Raw genomic sequence first — 12,917 nt, 5'->3', positions numbered from 1 at the left:
CTGGCACTTGGATCTATAAGAGAAAGCAGTAAGAGGAGAAAAGCTGTGTTGTGAGGATGGTTTATTTTGCATTTAATTTTTTCTGGTGTTTTGGCCTCATGAGTCCCCTTTTTTCATTGTAGACAGGGACTGTTATGTATGTTCCTTGTAAGTGCAGATGCTTCATAAATGTCAAGTGATCACCCAAGACAGTTGAGGGAGGAGTTGGAAAAATAGTAGCTTAGACAAGTTGGCCAAGGATAGGGCAGAGGCAGAGATATATGTGAGTTAGATGCTTGGGAAAAGAACTGAAGAAGGTAAGAAAGCAGAAGCCAAGAAAGGATTTGAATTAATCTGGAACTGAGTGGGAGCCCAGTTTAGAGAAGTCTGATCTGGGCTGAATACTCAGGGAAAGAGCACTGGAGGGGTTTCTATCTGTAAGAATGAGGAAAGACAGAGAGTAGTTAGCTTGCGATACTGAGGGAAAGGGGACACTGGGAAGAATGGCTTAATTCTTTTCTGCCCCTCCCACACACCATGTATCTCTCCTTTATGACACTTGTCATACTATGTGGCAATTATTTGTTCATATGCTTTTTCTTCTGCGAGAAGGTAGAAGGGGCTCAGTCATCTCCATATTTTAATTACCTAACTCTGTGTCCATCACACAGCAGGCGCTGCACTGGTAACTAATGAACATTCTTGAGGTTAAGGTCTGGGTGAGCCATTCATTGAGAACTGAAATGTGAGAGGTTGAGGCGGGGCAGAGGGAAGATGAGCACGTAACTGGCTTGGGGGGTGTTGAACAGGATAGAACTGAGAAGTGAGACAGAATCTAAATCTTTCAAGAATTTACCAAACGTTTCTTCTGTGTCAAGTGTCGAGTTAGCTGGGCATGTGGACGTGGTCCCTATCCTTACGATGCTTAAGGCCTAGCAGTGGAGGAAGATAACTGTATAAGAAAGTGTAGTAAATGCAATGAAAAGGGAAGTATGGGTGCTGTGTCAGTGCCTAATTGAATCTAGTGAGGAGGATCATCGAAGGCCTCCTACATGAAGTGTCTTAGGATGAGTAGCAAACCTTTAAGATGAGTAGGAATTTGCCAGATAAAGAGGAGGGGAAACAAAGTTCCAAGGAGACATGTGCAAAGGCCTGGAGGTGGGAGACAAGATGTCTTAGAGCATTGAGAAGAAAGTTCCATAAGCCCAACTATAGACATGGTGAGGAAATAGAGAAAGCTGGAGACATTGATTGGGGCTTGATGGTGGAAGGCCTGGGTATGGAATTTGACCTTTTCCCTGAGAGCCCTGGAAAACCATTGAATGGTTTCAAGCAGGGGAAGGTAGGATCGAATTCATGCTCTAGCTGTAGAATAATCCCTCTAACATTTAATCAAGGTGTATACTTGTAATTTGTTGATCTTTTACCCTAAAACCCTCTGACACTGCAGCAGAGTCTGTCCATTTGCTCTAAATCACTGAGTGCTAGAGCCTGAAGTGTGGTAGAGAGTGTGGGCTGCCCCAGGCCTGAGTTCCTTATGTTTGAAGTTAGACCCAGAGCCCGGGCTGTGTTGCTGAGCATGGGGTGTTCAGGACTGTAACTCCTACCTCCTCTGCAGCTCTTCCCACCCTCACCTCACTGCCCCCTACACAGCAGCTTAAAATTCCTCAGCCACTGTACCTTCTTCTGCTTTGTGCTCTCTACAAATTGAAAATTTTTATGACAATGTCAAATCAATGGGAAAAGTTCTGAAAAGTAGGATTGAGAAATAAAGACCTCTTTGCCTTTTCTCCCTGCAAGGGAATTAGAAAAATATAGAAATTCTAAGTTATATGTTATGAAACCCTTGGGGTTTCCTTTCTTTTGAAAATTTTTTACATTAACCAAAAATCCGACAGAGATGCTTATGGGAAGATAATTCCTTTTGGCTGGAGATTAAGCTCCACGTTGTGAGCTTTTTAATTTTCTTTCTTTAGTGGTGGGTTGGGACCCAACTGTGCAGTCGCTAAAGCTCATCACAGTCCTGTTGCCGGGTGAGTTAACTCTGTGAATCTGTATGTTTTCCCCTTGTATCTACCTAATGAAAGCCAAATTAAATCCATTTTTAATCAAGGAGATGAATGACAGGTTTTTCTTTAGAAAAGAAACCACAAGGCCCCAAAGTACTGGATACAATAAAAAGTAAAGTTTTTATTTGCATGTGTGCCGTTAGGCATGGCTTTAAGGTCAGGCAAATGGGAGGTGCTGTTAAAGTAGTATTTGGAAATATGCCATCCCAGGGAGATGAAGAAGAGTGCTTTTCTCTCTGCCCTTCTTTCATAGTTTGTGCAGCCTGTGTGTTCCTAGCACCTTGCACAGATACACAGTACATAGTAGGATAGTAGGTGCCCAGAGATACCTGAACGAATGGAGGGATGGTTCTGAGCAGGGCCTTCTTTCTCTCTTGTTGCCCCCTCCCTCCAGCCTCTCAGTCTGCTTATTTGTTCATTTCTTCATTCATTCAACATACATTTATTCCTCCTGGGCTGCTGTGAGGGCCACAGGTAAGGAATGGGATGAAGGGAAGTTTCCAGTGAATTGAGGCTGAGAGCCATGGCCAGTGCTCTCCTTCCTCTTCAACACATTTTATCCCTTATTTTGGGACGTCGGTTTCACCAACATCATCCTCCTGAAAATTGCTTTCTTCCACCTGCTTTGGTGGAAGGAAATGGCTTCTCTTAGGGCAGAGGGAGTAGGGATGAAGACTCTTCAGCTCAGTGGCTATCCAGAGGATGTCTCCATGGGCTGTGAGGGGTGGGGCTGTAGGGGGGGCCAAGTTTGCTTTGCCTGGGATTTGATTCCCATAATCATAGATTTGGCTTTGGCCTCTGGGGACGCAGGGCATTGGGACCTCTAGAGGACTCACTCAAGGCACCAAACCTTCTCTGCAGCCCACATTCCAGCTTGCTATTGTTATCAAATGGGTTCCCTGAGTGATGCTTTTCATCTGAGCAAGAAAGTGGCTTCTATTGAGAGCCTTTCAGAGGGTCTCAGAAGACTGGGTTTGGGTTATTCCAGAAACCCTGGGCTGAGAAAATAACATTCATTAAAGCTGTGCCCTCTGCTTCCTCATTGTGCTGATCAGCTTGGGTTGCCCTCACCTGAGAGGTGGTGGTTGGGGGTGGGGGTGAGCAATTTGGGCAGGTGAACATGGAGGAAAATAGATAAAATTGACAGTAGTTGGTGATGGGCAGGGGGCAGAAGGAAAGTGGGGGAAAGGAGAGGGAGTGTTGAGGAGAGCTCCTGGGTTTCTGGCTCGTGCAGGAAAGCTAGGCAACTCTAGAGGAGGATCAGTAGAGTAGCTTTGGACTTGTTGAGTGTGAAACATACAGAGGAGAGTAGAGCACGGCATATCCTTGGGGGAGATTGTGCCTAGAATCTCATGCTGTTTTCCTGTTCAAATTACCCACTTGGGTTTTAGGCCACTGTGAGGGATAATACAGTACAAATCCAGATTCTATTTACAAACTAACTCCTTCTATTAATAGATATTGAGAATTTGCAAGAACTAACAAACCATTGAACTGCAAGGCAAAGGAGTGAATTCATAAGCAAAATTCACAAACAATGGTGACCCTCTTATCTTAGCAGGCTTCTTTTTCCTCTCTCCAGTCTCCCTTTCACATGGGGCAGTTCTGAAAAGGAGAGAGATTGCAAAGGTTTGTTAAGAAAGTGCAATGAGCTATGTGTTTGGAACCCATCTGACCCATCTGGCAAAGTGGGTTCTTGTGTATCATGATGCCACTCCCCCGTAAACCCTTTGCTCCAGCATTGTTGAAATAAATACATGTTTCAAGTTTCATGCCTCCAGGTCTTCAAAAAGCAGTCTTGCCTCTGCTTGGGATGCTTTTCTCATTGTCTTTGGTTAATTCCTCTTCCTCTTCCAAAGAAGTCCTCTCTGACGCCTATCTCCTGATGGAGATATCTGTGCTTTCCTGCTGTGGAGCCTTCTAGCCATCTCTGTCAGGGCTCTTTCAACCCAGTGCTTACTGTAACTACTGATTTACTTATCAATTTACATTGCCCATCTAGAAGCTCCTGGACAACAGGACCCCTCTTAGTCTTTGTATCCCCAGCACCTGGCACATGTCTGGGATGTAGCAGGTCTCAATAAACATGTGCTGAAGGGTGAATAATCTGCTACTTGGATGTGTTGGAGGTGGTGGCAACTGGATATATGTTCCCTAGTAGGTGGTAAGGGCTTATTCATCTTTTCATAGTGAACAAGTTTTTACTTTTTTGTAGCTTTCCTGTATGGGAAAGTGAACAAGGTCTTTGCAAAAATATTTTTCTGAATTGGCGTGGCTGTTGAGTGCTCATCTGGGGTTGAAAATGATTTTGGCATGGGTATGAAACTGCAGGTAGTAAGTGAGCAGTGTGTCTGGGCTGCATGGGCATAGTGCTCTTGTGTTCTCTGGTTGCTTTCCACATTTTCATAAGTTGCAACTCAAACATCCAGCTTCTCTGAAGCCAGGGCTTGTGCCTGGTTGTTCATGGGAGTGGTTGCCTTTCACTGTGAGAGGCTGTAATATTAACCAAGCTTCTTCTACAATGTTTTCTGTTGGCATTAGCAGGGGTTGCGGTGGCTGTTTTAAGGAGAGCTGCCACAAGAGGAATCCCTGAACAGTGAGAGACAGGATAGAATAATTGGAAAGAATTACCTCCTATTTTGTGTCAGGCCAGGCCCTTTGGCAAAATAGAAGGTGTAGGGAAGGTGCTGAGTGACGGAAATAAAAATGCGATACCACCTGAGAGGTAAAGGGGTAGCTTTGTAAGGAAACCAGAAAGAACTGGGACCCCTGCTATAAGGGTGAGGCAAGGGAGGGCCACTTGGCATCTGTTACACCCTTGGTGCCCTTAAAATGATACTATCTTACTCATGACCCAGTGGGGTTGGGTTCAGAGCATCTGCTGCCCAAAATGTGGGTTCCAAATGCTTTTTGATCCTCGGCTGAATGTGCTCTACTTAGAGGCTGATTGTAAGACTGATTGTTTCTAGGGAATGTTTACCAGGGCAGGTAGCTGGCATGTTATCCCCTTTCAGCAAATCTGGTGCTGTGAGAAGACTAGCTGGTAAGTCATCCTCATGGAGCCTACTGTGGCAGGAGAGACTTCCTGGGATCCCACTGGCATCCCCATCACAAGGTCATTCACTGGAACTGAGAGTCCCTTTGCAGGCTCCAGTCTAGGATACTGCTGTTGGCTGAGCTGTACGCCTGTCAGTTGCAGGCTGATGACTCCTGGCAGGCTGGGATTTGGTTGGTGGCATCTTGCAGAGCCCTCTGACACTACCTGCTGTCATGAATCCTGTTGTATCCCCCTTGTACGCATGCTTCAGTGTCTCATGATATACTACTCTTAAGAAGAACAGATGCCAGATGGGAAAAATATCTCTCTTGGGTTTATGTGTGCTTTAAAAAAAAAACAAACATTAAAAAAATTGTAGCCTGGTTTGGCAATTTTCCAGGCTCAGGATGTGTTTGTCATGTTCTTGTTGCCCTATGGAGACCAGCAGAGCTGTGAAGAGAAACCACCTCATTAGGAGACTCTAGAAGAAAACTGGGCTCTCCTGGCGCTTCCTCAGGGATTTGGGCCCTTTCCCTTCCACAGCCTGCCAAGGTCAGGGTCTGGGAATGCTCCCCAGAGCAGTGTGCTCTGTGCCAGTGTCCAAGGATCTTAAGGAATTTAATTAAGCAACTAATAGAGTACGGGATGTTTAATGTTAAAGTGTGATTTTGTTGACATTAAACATAGTTACTTAAATATCAGCTAATTAGTGCTTTTTAATATTGCTTCTTGAACTCAAGTTTGGTTACTGCAGTTGACGTAGATACTTGACAAACCCAAGTTCCTTGTGGAGGCATGGGGCACAGTTGAACATGGACTCGGAGGAGAGGAAGAGAGAACACATAATTTACAGCTGCTGAAATAATTCAGCTGTTTCCCTTGCTGACTGCTCTCCTTCTCTGTACTGCTGATGCAGTGAATTTTTAATGGGATGGGCTCTTGCTGTGCCAGTCAGGGTTGGGATGAGGCCTTTTTGATTGTTGGGAATAAACTCTAAGGTTGGCAGGAACGCTTTAAATTTGAAACTAGTGCCACATTCCCCTTTAATCCCAGCACAGGATCTGAGCTTTGGGGTATGCTTTGGTATGAGGGCTGCATCTTGTTGTGTGAAAGCAGGCACTGAACTGTGGACATTATTGATTAGGTAATGAGGGAAAGTGGGGAGATGAGAGTCTAGGGCTAGGGTTCAGCTTACAGGGCTGCAGACAAACTGAGCTGCTCTTAGACAGAGAAGACGCCTCTATGGAGTGGTTGGTGAGCCTTCAGAAGGTCTTCCTGCCTGAAAAATCTTCTCTGCACACCTGCCAGGGTGTCACTATTATGGTTTAAGGTGTTCATCTGCTCACCTGGTAATCTCTCCACCTACCCATTCATTTACTTATTTATCTGCCATACGTTTATTGAGGGCCTACTGTGTCCTAGACCCTGCACTAGCTAGGGATGGCACAGTGGATGAGGAAGGAGTCTTTCCCCTCAGGGAGTTCATATTTATAGTACAATTTGGTGGGTTTTATGATAGCTGCACAGAGAGTTATGGGAGTACATGAAGGACCAATAAAATATGGCAAATCAAACCCAGCAGGATATAAAAATGATCATCTAACCAAGTTGGACTTATCCTGGGAATGCAAGGGTGGTTTCACATTAGAAAATCTGCACATACAATTTGCTACTTTAGTAGGTTAAAGGAAAAACTATATGATCATCTTAGAGTAGAGAAAACATGGGATAAAATTTAACACCCACTCATGATAAAACCTCTTAGCTGTTTAGAAATAGAAAGGCACTTCTTTACCTTGACAGACTATCTACCAGAGAAACTACAGAAGACATTTTTTTTCTTAAATTTTTAGAAAAGAGAACAATATAATTAATGTACCCATGTGCCCATTATCCGGTTTCAGCAATTACCAACTCGTGGGCAATCTTATATTTTTTTAGCATGGTAAAATATAGATAGCATAAAATTTGCCATTTTAACCATTTTAAATGTACAGTTCAGTGGCATTAATTACATTCACAATGCTTTGCAACCATTACCACTATCTACTTCTAAAACTTTTTCGTCACCTCAAATAGAAACCATGAACCTATTAAGGAATAACTTCCCATTACCTACCCCCTCCCTGCAGGTGACCTCTAATCTACTTTTGTCTCTATGAATTTGCCTATTTTAGATATTTCATGTAAGTGGAATTATATAATATTTGTCCTTTTGTGTCTGGCTTATTTTACTTAGCCAGAAAATTTACATTATTTCATAATGTTTTCAAGGTTCATCTATGCTGCAGCATGCATCAGAACTTCATTCATTTTTATGACTGAATGATATTTCATTGTATGTGTATACCACATTAAAAAAATCTATTTAAGCAAATTTATTCATCTATTGATACTTAGGTTATTTCCTGTTTTGCCTGCTGTGAACATTCACATGCTGGTATCTGTTTGAGTCACTGTTTTCAGATATTTGGATATATACCTAGGGGTGGAATTGTTGGGTCATATGACAATTTTATGTTTAGCTTTTGAAGAATTGTCAGACTTTTCCACAGTGGCTGTATCACTTACATTTCCAGTGGCAATGTACTAATTTTCCACATCTTTGCCAACACTTGTTATTTTCATTAAAAAAAAAAAAATTATAGTCATCCTAATAGGTGTCAAGTGGTATCGCACTGTGGCTTTGATGTGCATTTCCACAATTATCAATGATACTGAGCATCATTTTATGTGCTTATTGGCCATTTGCATATCTTCTTTGGAGAAATACCTATTCAAGTTCTTTTCCCATTTTTAAATTGGGTTGCATGTCTTGTTGTTGAGTTGTAGTTGTTGTTATGTATTCTGGATGGTAAGCCCTTATTAGATATGTGATTTGCAAATATTTTCTCCCATTATGTGGGTTGTCTTTTCATTCTCTTGCTAATGAGAGGCAGAAAAGTTTTTTAAAAGTTTTAAAAATTTATTTTTTTTATTGAAGTATAGTTGATTTATAATGTGTTAATTTCTGCTGTATAGCAAAGTGATTTAGTTATACATATATATATACACATACATTTGTTTTTATATTCTTTTCCATTATGGTTCATTACAGGATATTGAATATAGTTTCCTGTGCTATACAGTAGCACCTTGTTGTTTACAAAAGTTTTTAAATTTTGATGAAGTCCAATTTATCTATTTTTTTCTTTTATCACTTGTGGTTTCGTGTCATATTTAAGAAACTGTTGCCCTATCCAAGGTCATGAAGTTTGGCCCCTACGTTTTCTTCCAAGAATGTTATAGTTTTAGCTGTTAAATTTAGATCTTTGCTCCATTTTTAGTCAATGGCACCCTTGTTAAAAATCAATTGATGTAATGATATAAGAGGGTATGTTTATCGTTATGTCGATATGAGTATATATTTATCTTTATGTGAGTTTTGTGCAGTTTTGATTATTGTAGCTTTGTGGTAAGGTTTTGAAATCAGGATGTGTGAATCTTCCAACTTTGTTGTTCTTCAGGATTATTTTGGGTAGGGTACCTTGAAATTCCATATGAATTTTAGGATTAGTTTTTTCATTTCTGCAAAAAATGCTTTTGCGATTTTGACAGAGAATATGTTGAATCTGTATATTGCTTTGGGTAGTATTGTCATCTTAACAAAATTAAGTCTTCCAGTTCAGGAACCCAGAACATCTTTCTATTTATTTAGGTCTTCTTTAATTTCTTTTAGTAATGTTTTGCAGTTTTCAGTGTATAAGTCTTTTGTCTTGGTTAAAGGCTTTCTTCTTTGATTAAATTTATTCCTAAGTATTTTATTCTTTTTGATGCTGTTTTTTTAATTAATTAATTAATTAATTAATTAATTTATTAAAATTTATTTTGGCCATGTTGGGTCTTTGTTGCTGTGTGCGGGCTTTCTCTAGTTGCAGTGAGCTGGGGCTACTCTTTGTTGCGGTGCACGGGCTTCTCACTGCAGTGGCTTCTCTTGTTGCAGAGCACAGGTTCTAGGCACGCAGGCTTCAGTAGTTGCAGCATGCGGGCTCAGTAGTTGTGGCACGCAGGCCCTAGAGCACATGGATTTCAGTAGTTGCGGCGTGTGGGCTCAGTAGTTGTGGCATGCAGGCTCTATAGCACGTCGCTTCAGTAGTTGTGGTGCGTGGGCTCAGTAGTTGTGGCTCGCGGGCTCTAGAGTGCAGGCTCAGTAGTTGTGGTGCATGGGCTTAGCTGCTCCGTGGCATGTGGGCTCTTCCCAGGCCAGGGATAGAATCTGTGTTCCCTGCATTGGCAGGTGGATTCTTAACCACTGCACCATGAGGGAAGCCTGATACTATTTTAAATGCAATTATTTTCTTAATTTTCTTTCTGGATTGTTAGTTGTTAGTGTATAGAAATACAACTGATTTGAGTTTTGATTTTGTACCTGCAACTCTTGTACCTGCTGAATTTATTAGCTCTAATAGTTTTTGTTTGTGGATTCTTCAGGGTTTTCTTTGTATAAGATAAAGTCACCGGCAAACAGATAGTTTTGCTTCTTCCTTTCGAATGTGGATGCCTTTTATTTCTTTTTCTTGCCTAATTGCTTTGGCTAGAACTTCCAGTATTATGTTGAATCTAAGTGACAAAAGCAAGCATCCTTGTGTTACTCCTGATCTTAGAGGAAAAACTTTTAGTCTTTCATCATTGAGTGTGATGATAGCTGTTGGTTCTTCATATATGACCTTAATTATGTTAAGAAAGTTCTTTTCTGTCCCTGGTTTATTGAGTGTTTTTATCATGAAACGATGTTGGATTTTGTCAAATGCCTTTTCTATGTCAATTGAGATGATCATGTGTTTTTTTTTCCTTCACTCTACCAATGTAATGTATTAAATGGATTAATTTTCATGTGATGAACCACCCTTGTATTCCTAGGATAAATCCCATTTGATCATGTTGTATAATCCTTTTGATATGCCGCTGAATTTGCCTTGCTAGTATTTTGTTGAGGATTTTTGCATGTATATTCATAAGGGTACTGGTCTGTAGATTTCTTGTAGTGTCCTTGTCTTGCTTTGGTGTCAGGGTAATTCTGGTCTCACAGAATGAATTAAGCAGTGTTCCCTTTTCTTCTATTTTTTGGAAATTTTAGAAGGATTGGTATCTGCTACCTTTCTTAATAGGCACGTTGCTGGGTAGTAGGCCATGGGCCGTGTGGTGTGGGGGTACCTATTTGGAGCTCTGGCATCCTTTTTTTTTTTTTTTTTTTTTTTTTTGGTCTCTGCACCTCCGTCTTGGCCACCTGTCTAGGGAGCCAGTCATACTGGTGATGCAGACTGGAAGTCGTCTGGTAAAAAAGGTCAACTTGATAAGTTGGATTTTAAGACTGCAGCTATTTCCTTGTGCTCTCTCTTTCTGTGATAGATGGATGGTCTTGCTGAACAAGGTCTCTGTGATCCCAGGCACCAGAACGAATTAGTAGATAAGGGAGGACTTTCCTGGTGGCGCAGTGGTTGGGAATCCGCCTGCCATTGCGGAGGACACGGCTCTGAGCCCTGGTCCGGGAAGATCCCACTGGCAACTGGGCCCGTGTGCCACAACTACTGAGCCTGCGCTCTAGGGCCTGTGAGCCACAACTGCTGAGCCTGTGTGCCACAACTACTGAAACCCACGTGCCTGGAGCCCGTGCTCAGCAACAAGAGAAGCCACCGCAATGAGAAGCCTGCACACAGCAAGGAAGAGTAGCCCCTGCTCACCGCAACTAGAGAAAGCCCATGCACAGCAACAAAGACCCAACACAGCCAAAAATAAGCAAATAAAATAAATAAATTTATTAAAAAAAAAGTAGATAAGGGAACAGGTTCTGTGTTGAAAATAATATTTATTTTAAGTATTTTCTCATATGTCTAATATTTTAGGAAGAAAGACTTCATTGAGCATAGCTTTCCATAATTCTAACTTCATGTCTGATGACAGAGTTGGCTACACACACTTTTTTTCAAAGTACTAATATTTCATATACATGTGCCATTATGTTCTTCATTCAACAGTATTTTATGTATCTGTTTTCATGTTTCACTATAGTTCATATTTTCACGGACATTATTTTCCATTGTGTATTCCACGTGACCCCCTTTTAGATTATTAATTTTATTCAACTAACAGATATTTTTTGAGCGTCTGCCACAGTGCTAGGCAATGAGGATACAGCAGTGGTTTAGGTGGACGTTGTCCCTACTCTTGCGGAGCTCCCAGTCAGATGGGTTGTAGTTGTTATAGGCCCATGAAATGGAATTTCACTGACCACGTAACACAGCCTTGGAGAGGATGAGGACGTTGTGTAATCTCTAGCCCTGGCTCCTATTGCTGCTTTCTTTTTAAAAAAAAATTAATTTATTTATTTTTGGTTGCATTGGGTCTTCGTTGCTGTGTGCGGGCTTTCTCTAGTTGGGGTGAGCGGGGGCTACTCTTCGTTGCGGTGCGTGGGCTTCTCATTGCAGTGGCTTCTCTTGTTGTGTGCAGAGCACAGGCTGTAGGCTCACGGACTTCAGTAGTTGTGGCATGCAGGCTCAGTAGTTGTGGCTCGCGGGCTCTAGAGCACAGGCTCAGTAGTTGTGGCACATGGGCTTAGTTGCTCCGCGGCATGTGGGATCTTCCCGGACCAGGGCTCGAACCCATGTCCCCTGCATTGGCAGGCAGATTCTTAACCACTGCGCCACCAAGGAAGCTCCTACTGCTGCTTTCTAAAAAGCAAGCGAGGCTTTGTCAGGACAGTGGCAGTTCTGCTTGTGACTGGGCTCTTAGCAAAGCCCAGGATGGGGAGCCCTGGGACCATGGCAGAGTCAGCTCTGAAATGGGGCTGCTGCAGCAGGGAGGACTGCTGTTTCCTAGGCAATACTCTGCTTAATATTTTTAGTGCGTGGTCACGGCAGAACTAAATGTGGTTTCTGATCCCAAATTGGTAATAAATGTAGACATATTTAGAGTCAGAAACAATGCATTTAAAATCCTCTGCTCCTTAATTGTCTTGCCAAGTGCTGAGTTTAGGTTTCTTTGTTTCTTGGCTACCTCCCCAGCCTCCCACCATCTCTCAGAGAAGGCACCCAGATTTTCTCTGGGTGTTAGGTGGGATTCTGAAAACCGTGAGTTATGGCTCCCTGAGCTGTGTTGAGAAGCATCTGATTTTTGTGTTTCTGCCCACGTATGTAAATGTGTACACTTTAAAATTTATCCTCCTTTCAAGTTTTTAAGGATCTGGAATTATGAATAGTCTTGGACTCTCAGGTGTGTTAAAAATAAAATATGTTGTTTCAGTTGCTGACTTACCTGGAGGACATAGTCAATGCCAACATATGTGGTAGTCGCGAGTTCAGTGATTGGTGATCCGTACTTGTGCTGCCACTAAGGTTTTCTGTAAGTAAATGCTGTTTTCTTGGGGTTCCTCAATTAGTTTAAGGATCACCCTAATTGTTGCCCATCTCATCATTTCAAAGTTATAATTTGTGTCTCAAGTTGCCCAGAACAGTATCTATTTTCTCACGGCATATTCCTTAAGAGAGCTTTCTTCTTAATTGTACTGTCTGAGACTCAGATATGGAAAACCATGCTACTCACTGATGGTCAATAGGACATAAAACACCTGGGGACAGTGATGGTATCTTTTGTATGTTCTGTTATACAGTATGGTTCCCAGTGTGCTCAGGGGAACTGAGGTACCTGTTTCTAGAGTGTGAATGCTGAGTGCTTGTAATCCGAAGTGCCAGAGTGGCTGGCACAGAATAAGGGTTGGTGTGCTTACTGATTTGCAGATAGTCCATTTGGAGCTATGGACTAGAAGTCATACCTTCCTCCCTATCCTACCATAGTCC

General features: G+C 42.1%; 1 protein-coding gene across 8 annotated transcripts in view; it reads left to right on the top strand.

Annotated features, from left to right (window-relative positions):
* The window catches only part of SIL1 (SIL1 nucleotide exchange factor), a 313,671-nt gene that overhangs the window by 93,164 nt on the left and 207,590 nt on the right, over positions 1-12,917 (top strand). For 2 of the 8 annotated variants that reach the window (XM_082382077.1, XM_082382072.1), the window contains exon 2: positions 12,364-12,462. The exons of the other annotated variants lie outside the window; for them this stretch is intronic. The gene's annotated coding sequence lies outside the window, so the exon portion shown is untranslated. The remainder of the gene's footprint in view (positions 1-12,363; positions 12,463-12,917) is intronic. 8 annotated transcript variants of the gene reach the window in all.

Source organism: Balaenoptera borealis (assembly GCF_965194805.1).
Source record: "Balaenoptera borealis genome assembly, chromosome: 2".
Classification (NCBI taxonomy): Eukaryota; Metazoa; Chordata; class Mammalia; order Artiodactyla; family Balaenopteridae; genus Balaenoptera; species Balaenoptera borealis.
The sequence above is the reverse complement of the archived record's forward strand: the minus strand, read 5'-3'. Positions and strand labels throughout refer to the sequence as shown.